The sequence below is a fragment of the Sipha flava genome, unplaced genomic scaffold (assembly GCF_003268045.1).
Source record: "Sipha flava isolate LNK unplaced genomic scaffold, YSA_version1 36_pilon_pilon, whole genome shotgun sequence".
In the NCBI taxonomy this organism is placed as follows: domain Eukaryota; kingdom Metazoa; phylum Arthropoda; class Insecta; order Hemiptera; family Aphididae; genus Sipha; species Sipha flava.
The window spans coordinates 2,212,144-2,225,763 of record NW_020273076.1 but is presented as its reverse complement, the minus strand read 5'-3'; the positions used below and the strand labels follow the sequence as shown (position 1 = coordinate 2,225,763).

The window sequence follows — 13,620 nt, the reverse complement described above, 5'->3', positions numbered from 1 at the left end:
CTGTGATTTTAATATGAATCAGGGAGTGCCGAAACTACAAAATAGAAAGCCCCGCGTTCGGTAATTATATTAGGCCCCTTCCTAGGATTTATTTTTGTTGTACGTATTATTTATCAATTTAATCAATTTCATCAAATTTATCAATTTTTTTAGGTTTTAAAACACGTTTCACATCAGTTAGTGCATGATATATGTGTGTATATATATATATATATATATATATATATATATATCAAATTAAATAACTACAACTGTTGTATATTATATTTCACTACATATAAATGTAGTAAATTAATTTAAGTAGTTTAGGTAGGTATGTTGTATGCCTACTTAAATACTCAATGGACCCATTGTCAAATAAATATTATATTACTCTAAAATATTATGACATTCGTACCTGAATTTTAAAAAAGTTTCTTTTTATTATAAAATAACTAGCTGAATTACCCGTCGTTGCCGGGTTTAAGTGTATAAATGTATGTAACCTGCCAAGATTAAATTTTGTTAAATCTATTGAAATTTAAATTAATTAAGATTTTTGAAATAATATTTTATACATATTAATTTAGTTATTATCATAACCTATTCGATAAGTTATAGCTTACAACTACCTGAACCTCTCTACAGTTTGGTATTCTGTTGAATACATATAGCATCTCACTTCTCCGAATATTTTACTTTTTGTCAATAAGTTCATGGTCTTTTTGACTTTCAACCAAAACACTCTAGCAATTATATCATGTCGATCATATGATCTTTGACCGGGAAGTAAGAGCTCTTTTATCTCGTCCCAGCGAGGATTACATGTAAAATTAATATAAAGGTCAGGACGACCGTAATGTCAAACGTAGGTCATAGCATCTTGTGTTCTTTCGTGCATGTACCTTGGCCCACCAGTAAAAGTTGACGGGAGTATAACCATTTGGCCTAACTGATTAGCTTCTAAGTCTCGTCGTCCAATCGCATCTTTTAAATGAATATAACTATCTGCACGCAATTTGGCTTGGTTGTTTTTGATGTAATTTAGTCTTTCAGTTTCAATTTTGGCGTATTCATCTACCAAATATTGACTGAAAAGAGAACGATAACTAACTAAATAGTTGTCTTCCCCTTTTCTAACCATTATTCTATATGAGTAAAAATTTGATGCAGAGACAGTTTTTTTAAGCGGTAACTTGGTTTTTGGATCGCGTTGTGGTATATTGATTGCATACCCATCATCCCCCCAACAAAACATTAAAGGATACTGCAGTGCGTCGTATGCTCGATGTATCTCACTAATACGGTGAAGTGAGTTACTTCGGTTTTCGAGAATGATGTCTTTTCGATCAAACTGCTGATCTACTAACACTAAAGCAACTTCATTTGCCGTTGGTGCATTATACCTGCCTCTATGTTCTTCTGGTGGTTTTTTATCTGCATGTATTACAACTTTAAATGACTCTGAAGGAGGTATTTTATCGATGGTAAATTATAATGATCAATTGTAAATTATACGGTGGCATGCCTAGTAAATCCAATGAGTTTAAAAACTTTGTTGGATAATTTACAACTTCAGTAGCATCACAAACTGTATCAAGATTTGTATGACACCAAGTTTTCTGGTAACAAATTTTGTATCTTGAGATTCAATTCGTTGACCTCCACATTTTTTGCTATTAAAATTGCTCTTTCTGCCAGCCACTCATGATTTGTGTATTGTCTGTGTACACTGGGACATATCTGGTCAATGAGAGCATCTTGCGAATAAATGATTGTGCAGAAATCGTTCGGTAATTTTATACATCCCGTTTCATCTGTAGTAACCTTTCCATCTCCAATATCTAACAATTGTTTTGATAATCTTTTGCACGCAGCTTTTTTTGATTGAATCGAAGTATCAAAATCTTTCGCTATCTATCTTTATATATATTTCGACCATGAATTGTTGACAAAGCTTATGCATCGTAAAATAATTTAGTCCTGATCGCGTCTAATCATCAACCGATATGCATAATAATTTTTTGAACTAACATTCTTATTTGTTTTGGCACCTGTTGCGGGATCGTTTTGTTTAATATTTATGCAATACCCGTCATTTACTACCAAAAATAAAATTAATAGTTTTTAAATAATTTTTAATAGTTTTTTAATAATTTTTTAATAGTTTTATTTAATATAATTCATTTTTAATAGCGCAGTTATCGACCTGGTCAAAAAATATTAAACCGATTTCAACCCTTTAAATTCAAAATTTCGAAAAATCCTTTCTTAGCGCACGTCTACGTCATAATAGCTATCTGTATGCCAAATTTCAGCCAGATCCGTCCAATGGTTTGAGCTGTGCGTTGATAGCAGTCAATCAGCTTATTGTTTTATATATACAGATAATATAATATTATTAAATGATTGTGTGTTTGTAAAGTTTAGTTTATTTTATACTGAAACTAGGGGCTCCCAAATGTAAGCCTTGGGACCCGTGTCACGGTACACTCTGCACACCCGGTTCTTGTGGAACTGATATCCGGTCAACAATTCATGAATACAAATTCAGTACAACGTATATAATTATTTAAATGATTCAATTTTTTTTTTTTTTTTTGCTCCACTCCAGAAATATTGTTCAAATACTTGCAATAATTATTCACAGTTGGATTTTTCCATCCAGCTTATAGTAATATTACTGCCTCCACATTTATTATAGCTAAGAGTTGACTTTAAAGTAAAAATATATTTCTCTAGTTGTCCCCAAAAAAATCTCAAGTTTATTTATAATCCAAGTTAGTCTTGACTAGCATACACCAATAGACGGACTAAACTGGCTAAACGTTTGTCGACCTGGTTAGAAAAAACGTTTGGAAATGTTATAAAATTAATTTATCAAGACTTTTCATGCCTTGTTTCTGCAGACGGTATTTTTCCCATATGTATAATGACGTCAGTTGAATTAATATTGTGGTGCATTTGTATGGGGACATGAGGTCATTTAGTTTTGTATAACTTTTTCGTTTTGGGATAAAATTGTAATGGTAACTTTACGGTTGCACCATTATAATAATATTAATTTTAATTTGTATACGCGTTTTGCTTTTTAAATCAAATAACAAGTCGCGTACCGCTTGTGTTATTTGACATACGAGTAAAAAATGTATATAGCAATCGCTAATTTTCATTCGACTAGCACAATACATCTTATTTTATTATGTTTATTATATATATACTGAATAATGAAAAATTAATTTATTTCTTTAAATCTTTTACACGATGAATAAAATATAAATTACTATTTTTCTACATAGTCACAATTCAAACACTTTTTTCCAGCGATGGAGTAACTTGAAAATGGGATCTCAGAAATACGCAGCATATTTTTCATTTAAGTATTCGGTAACTGCGTTCATGACACATCATTACATTTTTCATTTCATCTTCAATTTTTTTATCAAAAAATTAAACAATAAATGCTGACTGATATACTGAAACGTCAGAAAAATTTAAAGAAAAAATGCATTTTAAGAGAAAAGAGCAATTATATTCAAAAAATGTAAAACTGCTGCATGACAATGTAATCCAAATTCAGAGAGAAAAACCAAACCTTGACTGAAAAATACAAGTGGGAAGTATTGAAATATCCACCATTTAGCCTTGATCTGGTACCTTCAGATATTTATTGTTTTGATCCGTTAAATAATACACTTAGAAGGAATTAATTTTCAAAAATTAGGATAAAGTCATAAACGCAGTTATCGGGTTCTTTAATGAAAAATTTGCTGCGTATTTCCGAGATGGCATTTTCCAATTAATCCATCGTTTAAATAGTGACTATGTAGACGAATAAAAAAATGCATCTTATCTATCGTGTAAAAGTTCTAATGTAATAAATTAATTTTTTATTATTCAGTATATTTTTGTACCTTATTTATTGGACAGCCTGTGTAATTGTATATTTTTAAATATGTTTGCTCTATACCTTTATAGAACTAATATTACATATACGTTAACGAGCATTGGTCCATATAAACCGAACGACGTATAATAATAATGAATCAAAAATACAAACCTAATTCAAGTTATTCGGTACACACTTAGTGAATGTACAAGACATTGGACTGCTACGATGTATATTTGAAGTTCATTTTTCAAATAGTACGTCTTGAATTTCAGTAATGTCTGCAATGATAGAGAAAAAACAATATAAGTGAAGAAACAAATGAACAGTGAACATTAAATAATATTAGATAATCCGATTCGAGTTCAACGTGACTGTTTAAGAAATACACACGATCTGTATAAATTTAACTGTTATTTCAGCGTTGGATCAACGTTATGCACACAATAAATTGCGCCGTTAGTGCGAAACACGAATAATGCAACATTTGACTATAGTACGGGACCGTTGCGGTTTGATACTATTCAAATACTATTGGAAGTCATCATCAACTACCAATAAATATTATGCAGATACATCGTGGGTTATCAATTAATATCTGCTTTAAGTTTAAAGCTCATGACACAAGGACTCGGTGGCTACACACCTGGCGGGATTGACGCGTCCATAACAATTTATTTTACTTTAAATCAGATATATCAAATTTAAAGAATCAAGTGGGCAAAATATATTGAATGGCTTACTACGTGAGTCGCTTATAAATATTTAACGAAAAAAATAAATATATATATATATATTATTATTATAAAATACATATAAAACCATATATACAATTATTCGATTAAAGTTTATCGGAAGATAATACATACTAATGAATACATTTTTTTTAAAGCTTATCATTTTTGAATTTTAAATCACTACTGTATTTATTATATTTTCTTCTTCAAACCTACTACGGTGATTATTCTTGTATCTGGCATTCATTCGATAAACTGAAAATCATTACCAAAAATATATTTTTAAATATAAATTACATATAATATTGGCAATTACGTTAGATTTAAAGACATTTAAGAAAGTTATTATACATACTACAATTTTACTAATTTTGTTTTTATTTTCGAGTTCACTCTTTTATGACGTCATCTATAGTAACTGCAATTGCACAGTGAATATTCAACGTCGTTAATCCATTTAGTCTACACGCTGATATTAAATTTATGAGGTGTGTTTTTAGTATTTTTAAAGTTTTTTTAAGCAAAAAAGTCTGTTATTGGTACTTTTATTAGTACGTTTACTCATTTTATTTGTTCGACGGTGACAATAACATTCTAACAACTGAGCCGATACAATAAAAACACGTAGGTACAGACAGTTATACAAATATTATATTATCCAGCTTTTGACAACTATAAATTGATATTAGTAGCTATTATACATTTATGTGGTATTCCCAAGTGGCGTGTGTACTACCGATTTTTTGGAAAAAATAAAAAAAGATACCCACATGTGATTATCGCTATCATATTAATACGTTATACAAATGGTTGTAATTATATGTTTATTTTCACGTTATTTGATAATAAATTTTAGAAATTGTTCTATATATTACATGAATAAAAGTCATTATGTACATTTATAAGTACACATTATGATTTATATTCAACTGCCATAATTCTATTATATTAGTAGCATTTTATTATATTATTATATTATACTATTATGACAATAGTATTAAAATGTATTCTAATAAGCCTTATGAATAAAATATGACGACAGTTGAGCGTTATACATCTTAAAAAATGTTTTCGACAGTCATTGAATTAATTTTTTATACATTTAATGAGGGTGTTCCGACACCCAAAACACCCCTTGTTGGCGCCACTGGTCTCACAAAATAAACGAAATAATTTTTACTTTAGTTATTATTATTTTTTTCTTATTATTAATATTATTATTAGGTTAACTGCTAGGCTTAAAGTATAACAATTTCTAGTTTTATTCTAGATGAAGAATTATTATTGAGAACATTTAATAACTAATACGTTTATATATTATATATAGTATTTAATTCAGTGGTTACCAGATTATGAAAGTTACAACCGTATACCGTTTAAGATTATTATTATTTTTTTCTTTTTTTAATAATATTATTTAATTGATTTATCGAAATAAATATAAAAATGCGTCAATTATTTCCTACTATGTTTAAATCACTTTATCAAAAAGTTTTATTTAACAATATTTTTAAATTTTTTTCGAAATATCCAGTTTTTATTTTGAAAAACTCTAATGTTCGTTTTCCCACTTATACTCTCACTCAGGTATCTTGATATATATTAGCCATATTTAAATATATGCCATGCTATACTTATCGCTGAATTCTGGGATTTATTATACAAAACGACCACGAATAATCCGTTTAATCACGGTAGTTTTTGTTGTCTTCGTCAAAATAAACAAAAGTAAAACAAATTTAAGTCATGAAATAATATATTTTACAATATATTTATGACAATAAATGATAAGACTGTATTTTCGTTAATGTTATATCCATTTCATTAATAATTTTTGCGTCAATCAAAACAATCCTAACAAATGATTGTCTATGTTTATTGTTGTTTTCTAACTATATTTGTTTTTAACACAAAAGAAAACTATGTTTTCTCTTTATATTTCGTTATAATATGAATGCTATGTGCTTACCGAATTTTTATATTATATTTGGAAGTATTTGGTTAACATAAACAATTTTTGTTTAAAAAACAATAATATATAATTACATATATTTAAATATGGACAGGACTTAAATTAAAATAATATACATTGTTTACCGTTATGGTAAATTTAAACGTTATAAGCAACTGTAGACATACAAGTATTTCGTAAATCGTTAGTGCTCCGTAAGGGTGAGACGCATACATGCGACATATGCATGAGACTATGCTGTCTCGTTACAATATATTTGTGGGTATACGCACTAAAAAAATATGGATATTAATTCTAAAAGTAGTTATGAAAATGAACGTCGAAGGGAAACAAAGAAGAGGAAGACCAAAAAAGTGATGGTTGAATACGATAGAGAATGATATGATGGCTGTTGGTGTATGCGTAGGGGATGAAGAAAATGGAGACGAATTGAGGTTTAGGACAAGGGTGGCCGAACCCAAATAGTTGGGAGAAAGGTGAAGGAGAAGAAGATAAATTAATTTTTTTAAACAAAATTGTTTTTATTAAATTCAATACGAGAATAATTGATCATTTGTAAAATGTTAACAAACACTATATTTTTAACATTGAATTTTTCTTCGTTGAAAACGCTACATAGAAACTACTCCATGCGTGAAATTGTTCTGACTTGAACTTATTTTTTGAAACTTATTGTTTTTGATAAATAATTTATTAGAGAGGAAGATATATAATTTATAGATGTATCGTAAATTATTGTACATTTTATTGTATATTCATTTTATACAGCAAGTACTATTACTCGCCATGATGTAAATAAATATGGCCATACACTACACACTCACTTCTTTAACAATATCAGCGTAACCTTTCGATTTTAATCGGATGAGTGAAGTGATATAATCTAAAAATATTATTTGATCCTATTCGTCAATAGATTTGATAAAATAATTGTCACAAAAAATTATGTTATTTCTGAGTATCTTGTATAGAGCTGTTCAAAGTTTGTATGAAGGAATGTACGATATCTCCGGTTATAGGTGAATGGTTTTATCCGAAACTTATTTGAACGCAAAATTTAGAAAACGCATGTAAATATATATATAAATTCAATATTTACTATTGGTTTCAAACAGTTATACGTTAGATACGATGTGAATTCTACTTACTTATTATTTACAAACGGAAAGTATTTACTATAAAAAAAAATTTTTTATTATTATTTTATGATTATTATCGAACCTGAGCTGACGCAAAACCAATGTACTATTGATGTTAAATGTTTTTTTTTTCTCCCTAAATTTTACTCTCTTTAATGTAATTTTATTTATGTTTCATAAAAGTCATTTGTATACTAACGAAAATCGGATATATATGAACAAAAATTTATAGTTAAATGTTACATATGGCTTTTACAATAATGTGTAGGATATTGTAGGTATTTGTAGCTATATAACACTTAATTAAAGATAAAGATATTGAAATCAGAAGGGCAATTCAATATACTTAATATATATATATATATATATATATATATATATATATATATATATTTCTAGTGAAAAACAATAATATATCACGGAGGTGTGATTGTCAAGACTACTTTTCCGAAAGTGTGTAAGAAGTAACAAACTTTTTGAGACGGGGTTTTCGGCCTTACCAGAAAATACTTATTACTGACACTTGCTAATTTTTGTAGACAGTATTAGAATATATCAAAGGGATTGATTATCCCGTTTATTAACCAACGTTTCAGATAAGCAGTCGACTTCTATCCTTTTTGAAATAGTATTCATTACAGGTGAAAGGTGTGTAATAGCATAATAACCAGATAGAAAGGTGAGCACCAGTAAAATAAAAATCCACATAATTTATAAGTATTTATTAATATAAGCTTAATTTATCAAAAAAAAAAAAAAAATAATAATAATAATAAATAAATATAAACCATGATTCATTATATTATTACTAATTATAATATTAACTATTTAAAGAGTATAATTTTGATTGAAATGGGTTTAATAAATAAGTAACAAATTGAAATACTACAACTATATTTCTTAAGTAATCTTTTTTTTATTAATATTTTAAATATTTGCTCATTTATATCACGTTCCAAATTACAGTAAATGCACATTATAAAATATATATTCAAATTATAATCTGGTGAATAAATAATTGTAAACATCACATTAATTTTTAACTTTTTCATTCTCATCAAAACAAATCTAGTAAAAAAAAAAAAAATTATATGATATTTAAGTGTCAGTTTATATAATTATTATATTCTTTAAATATAAAAACACAATACCATCAAATTAATACATGCATTAAATGGTTTGCTGGAAAGCTATTATGGTTAACGATACAATTCATTGTATATTTCAAAAATATACTAATATTGGAATATTTATCCTTTCGGTTAAAGAAAAATACTAACAACTTTTTAGGAATGCCCATTTCAAACTTTTATGAAATCGAAATACTAAATGTCAAGTTAGAATGTTGTAATGTCTTCAAAAAAGAAATATTTTGAATCATTTTATTATAAAATTCCCATTGATCTATGTTAAAATGTAAATTTCTAGCCCATTCAAAACTCAGTATATTTAAATATGTCGTACATACTAAGCATACGCAATACTGAAAATATAGGTTAGATAAAATTTGGCTACAATTGTCATTTCATTTCATCGTTGTCTTGGTATTATATCATTATTATATTTAGTAATATTACATTCTACGAAAATCAAAAATTAAAATTTTCGCATTTCACTTGGAACCATGCGTTATAAAATAGGTATTCATGGCTATTATTATATATAAGCTTTAGCTTATATATTATGTTATAAATTAAATAATTCTGCTTGGAAACTAATACATGTCAAACATAATCTAATTAACAATTTTGGAACTAGTTTTCGAATGACGATGTGGCAGAGAAAAAAAATGTCCTTACTTTAAATTATATAATATTTACTGTATATAACGATTTTGAGTGATATTTTTTAAACAACTCCAAAATTTGAATTTATGTAATCAGAAGAAATCAAAACAAATTTCATAAATCTCAAGTATGGTTAATATGTTTTGAACATTTATCACTTCTGAATGAAATATTAAAATTAATAATAAATCAAAAACCACTATAAATCAGAGAAATGTAGAAGCTCAAAATTAATGAAACAAGTTTTCTTCAAACTCTGTTTAGTTCTCTATGTATAACCTACAGGTAAGTTTGAGGTTTCACAGTATAGTTTTCTATAATATACCAAAAACTATTTGGAAATACTTAAATTTACCTTTTAAACTATCATTTAAATTAAATGAAAAAGGCATGAGAGTATGAAATATTTTAATTAATAATTTTACTCGAATATGGTAGTTATCAAACAGGAAAAAATTATAATAAAAGGCTTCAATCAAAAATAAAAATATCAAGTATTTTTATTGAATTGAACTTCCTTGTGATTATTTAAAAATATAAAATTGATCAATAAATTCAATAACTGAAAATTCAAAATACGTTATATTTTATAAGTTTTGATAAATATATTTTCGTCAAATAAATAGTGAATTTTCGTCTGTAACACCGAGCGTACAATTTTAATGTTACTACGCACATACTGTATTCAATTGTCAGATATAAATTGACAATATTTCTTAAAAATACATTTTCTTACAGTTTAATTATCATTTAATCACAATCATTTGGCATGTGAAATAATATACAGTATTGTAAACTGTTTATTTTTAATTGTTTTACGTTTTACGAAAGAAATCTCCGTCCTTAAAAAAAAATGTATATGATTTCAAAAAACGTCTATCAAATATTGTTGTTAAGATATAACTAAATACATAAACAATTCGTACTTACAACAAAATATTTTCAGTAAAAACCTTAAAATATGACTGCTAATAAATAAATGTAAATATATGAGTACAAGACAAGTCGTGTTGATAGCATTAAATCTTCAAGTCACAATAATCATTTATACATACTCAGAGTATAGAAAAACGTTGAAAAAAAAATAATAAACAGTGAAATATTGATATTTGTTGTAATATTAATTTTATTTTTCTTCGATGTCTTTTTTTTAACCGCTAAAGTCCCAATGAAGATTAATGAAAAAAGTATTATGTTTTAAGGATATTGTTATGGATAATCTATCAAATGCTAATATAGATGAAATTAAAAATATTTTATGGATAATTTGCACGTATACATAACTACTAAGTAGCGTTTTTTCGTAATTAATGTGCGCGAAACATGTAAGGCGTAAGTGATTAGGCCCATGAATCAAAATATTTGATTTTTATTATGAATATCCAAAATTCATGAAAATTATGCATTCGTATACTATTCACATAACTATATAATAAGATGTTTTGTAACTACTTTCCTAATATCCTGCAAAGTGAAAGTTGCTTTTTCCATTTAAATTATAAACTTTCCACTTGGGTTATCGTTTTTCTTTTCTTAAGTTTGATAATATCACAAGTACCGTTATCACAATATTCAATTTTTCATTCCTGTATTATATAAAATATTTATCAATATATATGTTTTACTGTTTGCAGTTTATTACTTAGTAAATTAGTTAAGTTTTCATCGTAATAAAACGAATCTTCTTAAATCAATAACAAATTCACGTTAGTTTAGTTTATTTTTCAATGTGAAGTTTTGCTTTTAAACTAGAAGTACCTACTATCAATCGATACATACATTTATATTAAAAATTCAGACGTTATATTATCATTGAAATCATTTGATTAAATTAAAAAAAAAGGATCTATTTATATGATTATCAAAATTGTACTTTAAATTAAAAATCTTTTCTATCTCAATTATATATTATAACAATACTTCCTTAACAAAATAAATATCAATCTCACTGCAGAAAACATTTTCCTGCCAGTTTGAAATGATAAACAAATGTTCAGAAAATCATGAACTTATATTGAGTACTATTATTTTTTTATATTTATATTTATAACACTTATTGAAAACAAATAACTAAAATTAAAATTGACTCGAGTTATTTGCACTCTTCACGTCGTATTATTTCTCAAAATCAAATTAATTCGTGAAGGGATTTAACGAATGTCTTGAGCATTTTATTATGATTTTTTAGCTTTGGATTACCATTTTTTCTATCCGTATATGTGATCGTAATGTATTGTGTGTTTCATGTCTTCCATTCAAAATGTGTTTACCCTTTTTTTTTTATTCGCACATTTCATACAATAACATTTTACCTTAATTCGTTTTTCGACAATGTTTTACGGTACCTGTCTGTTATTATTTAGTAAAAATTCGCACTCAACTCCTCTTAGATAAAATAGAAGGTTTATTTTACAGTTTCGTTCAGAAAATTGTTTAAACCAGTTGAAAAAATAACTACGTGCTTTGTTTTATGCCACCCAGAGGGAATCTCAATTTAAAAATAAACATTTTGGTTTCGTAAATCCAAGTTTAATTAATCTCTAATAACATGGGTTGTGTTTGAGCATAAAAAAAAAAAAATATTATAATATTACAAGTACAATAAATTATATTGACTAATATATATATATATATATATATATATATATATATATTGTATTATTAGTGATTTCTGCACGATGCAAATATGTATGATTCATCCTCAACTTCGTTAGAACCTTATTGGAAAGAAAACGATTACTGTTACCGACATAGCATTTTTATTTCAAAATAATGATTTTCTATCGAAAAAAAAATATAATTTAGAAATAATTAGCCTTAAATATATTATAATATACATTATAATACTAATGAATTTGATAAAGTATTTTTCTTTTTATTCAGTTGATGATTTTATTTTTATACATATTTTGGCATTGATTGCATTTGTGGTTTCTAGCCAAAGTAGCAAACTTACGGCGACGTACTCATTAAAAACGATTAATTTTAAAAATCTTATGGGATGGTTATATTTAAAAAAGATTAATTTATTCATAAACAATATAATCATAAAACAAATAAACCTAATACATGTTATGAAATTTATCAAACCAACGAATATTTACCCTGATTTACAATGATATTTCTTCGAAGATAATTACTGTTAAAAATTATTATTTTATCAATATTTGTTTTACTGCAGGTTAAAATTTAACACAAACAACTATAGTGTTCAGAAAAATCTTAATATAAACTATTAGTTTTCATTAGTACTAAGTAATATAAGTTCCTTTTTCACTTTTTCTTTGTTCTACACTTGAATTAATAAACGAGCATTTTCTTTTTCTATGTTTCAATGGCATCTGATAATGTTCCCAAGTATTTAATAAAAATATATTTGTCATATTAAAAATATTTTAAGTTTTAAACTCCAAATATGTACATCTCTGTGTAAATAAAAGTAAATTCCATAGAAAAAAAAATATTGAACTTTTTGATTTCCCGTTGATAATTCTTACAATTAAATAAAAAAAAAAAAAAGTTTTTAATAGAAAAAGTTATATAATATGATGTTCTTTTATGAAATACGTATAGAAATGTTTATTTAATAAATAAATATCCATTTTACATCCATTTGCAAAACGTTGTAAATTTGAAACCTCTGATAGAAACTTAAAACTAAGTAGTAGCTTTAAGTTTTAAATTTATTTTTTATATTTTAAATTCCAATAATTTATATTAAATTAGTTTCAAAATATGTTTTGTCATTCAATATTAATATAATTGTTCGCGTGGTATCAGAGTTGTAGAAATAGTTGGAGTGAAATAAGGAACACAATACAATACATCACACGCATTAATTTCTACAGCAATATTATAGACGACGAAAAAGCATGTAATCAAATTTACACTAATATACAATCATTAAAGTATTCTGAATATATTTAAAAGATTATAATGTATGCTTAAAACAAAACTCATTGCGATGAGCAAGATTGGCCCGGTTAAGGTAGGTTTACATTTAGACGTGAGTCATGATCGTAGTCTTTAGAAGCGTGGTTCACGGTTTGTGTAAACAGATAATTCGTACTTCAACGATAGTTCACCAACCGGTCACAACTAGCTCGTACAATATCAA

The 13,620-nt window shown here is 26.4% G+C and overlaps 1 protein-coding gene across 1 annotated transcript in view; it reads right to left on the bottom strand.

Annotated features, from left to right (window-relative positions):
• LOC112687959 (octopamine receptor) overlaps positions 1-13,620 on the bottom strand; it is a 127,669-nt gene that overhangs the window by 48,672 nt on the left and 65,377 nt on the right. Inside the window, exon 2 of the mRNA XM_025560961.1 lies at positions 4,040-4,149. The gene's annotated coding sequence lies outside the window, so the exon portion shown is untranslated. The remainder of the gene's footprint in view (positions 1-4,039; positions 4,150-13,620) is intronic.